Raw genomic sequence first — 2,500 nt, 5'->3', positions numbered from 1 at the left:
GACTCGGGTGGCGTTGGAAAGGTCTGGTCCAGGGGAACACGGGCGTGTCAAGGTTGCCACGCGCACGCGCATCCCCGCTAAACAGGAGCCCAAACAAAACTTTAAACGGGGCTACGGAAAAGGGGAGAGCTTTTTCGGGGACAAACACCACTCACGTCGGTGCCCCCTGTTCCAACTTGAATTTAGAAACCGTCCTCAACAAAATCCCACGTTCGGGTGAATAACTGTGAATTTTAAGGCACATGCCTCTCTGGGCTGGGAGAGTGCATTCAAATAGGAGAAATTGGCTTCATTTAGAGGCATCCCCACTTGGGGACGTCGTAGCACCTTAACTCAGGTGGCGTTAGAAAGGTCTGGTCCAGGGGAACACGGGCGTGTCATGTTTGCCACGCGCACGCGCATCCCCGCTGAACAGGAGCCCAAACAAAACTTTAAACGGGGCTACGGAAAAGGGGAGGGCTTTTTCGGGGACAACCACCACTCACCTCGGTTCCCCCCATCCCAACTTGAATTTAGAAACCGTCCCCAGCCAAATCCCACGTTCGGGGGCAAAACTGCTCGTTTGAGGCCACATTTTCAATGATACTGGAAACTTACATTCAAAGTTGGGAAAAGGTGTTCATTTACAGGCATCTCCACTTAGGGACGTCGTAGCACCTTAACTCAGGCGGCGTTAGAAAGGTCTGGTCCAGGGGAACACGGGCGTGTCAAGGTTGCCACGCGCACGCGCATCCCCGCTAAACAGGAGCCCAAACAAAACTTTAAACGGGGCTACGGAAAAGGGGAGAGCTTTTTCGGGGACAAACACCACTCACGTCGGTGCCCCCTGTTCCAACTTGAATTTAGAAACCGTCCTCAACAAAATCCCACGTTCGGGTGAATAACTGTGAATTTTAAGGCACATGCCTCTCTGGGCTGGGAGAGTGCATTCAAATAGGAGAAATTGGCTTCATTTAGAGGCATCCCCACTTGGGGACGTCGTAGCACCTTAACTCAGGTGGCGTTAGAAAGGTCTGGTCCAGGGGAACACGGGCGTGTCATGTTTGCCACGCGCACGCGCATCCCCGCTGAACAGGAGCCCAAACAAAACTTTAAACGGGGCTACGGAAAAGGGGAGGGCTTTTTCGGGGACAACCACCACTCACCTCGGTTCCCCCCATCCCAACTTGAATTTAGAAACCGTCCCCAGCCAAATCCCACGTTCGGGGGCAAAACTGCTCGTTTGAGGCCACATTTTCAATGATACTGGAAACTTACATTCAAAGTTGGGAAAAGGTGTTCATTTACAGGCATCTCCACTTAGGGACGTCGTAGCACCTTAACTCAGGCGGCGTTAGAAAGGTCTGGTCCAGGGGAACACGGGCGTGTCAAGGTTGCCACGCGCACGCGCATCCCCGCTAAACAGGAGCCCAAACAAAACTTTAAACGGGGCTACGGAAAAGGGGAGAGCTTTTTCGGGGACAAACACCACTCACGTCGGTGCCCCCTGTTCCAACTTGAATTTAGAAACCGTCCTCAACAAAATCCCACGTTCGGGTGAATAACTGTGAATTTTAAGGCACATGCCTCTCTGGGCTGGGAGAGTGCATTCAAATAGGAGAAATTGGCTTCATTTAGAGGCATCCCCACTTGGGGACGTCGTAGCACCTTAACTCAGGTGGCGTTAGAAAGGTCTGGTCCAGGGGAACACGGGCGTGTCATGTTTGCCACGCGCACGCGCATCCCCGTTGAACAGGAGCCCAAACAAAACTTTAAACGGGGCTACGGAAAAGGGGAGGGCTTTTTCGGGGACAACCACCACTCACCTCGGTGCCCCCCATCCCAACTTGAATTTAGAAACCGTCCCCAGCCAAATCCCACGTTCGGGGGCAAAACTGCACGTTTGAGGCCACATTTTCAATGATACTGGAAACTTACATTCAAAGTTGGGAAAAGGTGTTCATTTACAGGCATCCCCACTTGGGGACGTCGTAGCACCTTAACTCAGGCGGCGTTAGAAAGGTCTGGTCCAGGGGAACACGGGCGTGTCAAGGTTGCCACGCGCACGCGCTTCCCCGCTGAACAGGAGCCCAAACAAAACTTTAAACGGGGCTACGGAAAAGGGGAGGGCTTTTTCGGGGACAACCACCACTCACCTCGGTGCCCCCCATCCCAACTTGAACTTAGAAACCGTCCCCAGCGAAATCCCACGTTCGGGCGAATAACTGTGAATTTTAAGCCCCTTTTCCTCTCAAGCTGGAAACGTGCAAAGTTGGGAAAAGGTGTTCATTTACAGGCATCTCCACTTAGGGACGTCGTAGCACCTTAACTCAGGCGGCGTTAGAAAGGTCTGGTCCAGGGGAACACGGGCGTGTCAAGGTTGCCACGCGCACGCGCATCCCCGCTGAACAGGAGCCCAAACAAAACTTTAAACGGGGCTACGGAAAAGGGGAGGGCTTTTTCGGGGACAACCACCACTCACCTCGGTGCCCCCCATCCCAACTTGAATATAGAAACCGTC

Source organism: Osmerus mordax, unplaced genomic scaffold (genome assembly GCF_038355195.1).
Source record: "Osmerus mordax isolate fOsmMor3 unplaced genomic scaffold, fOsmMor3.pri Scaffold_66, whole genome shotgun sequence".
Lineage (NCBI taxonomy): Eukaryota > Metazoa > Chordata > Actinopteri > Osmeriformes > Osmeridae > Osmerus > Osmerus mordax.
The sequence above is the reverse complement of the archived record's forward strand: the minus strand, read 5'-3'. Positions refer to the sequence as shown.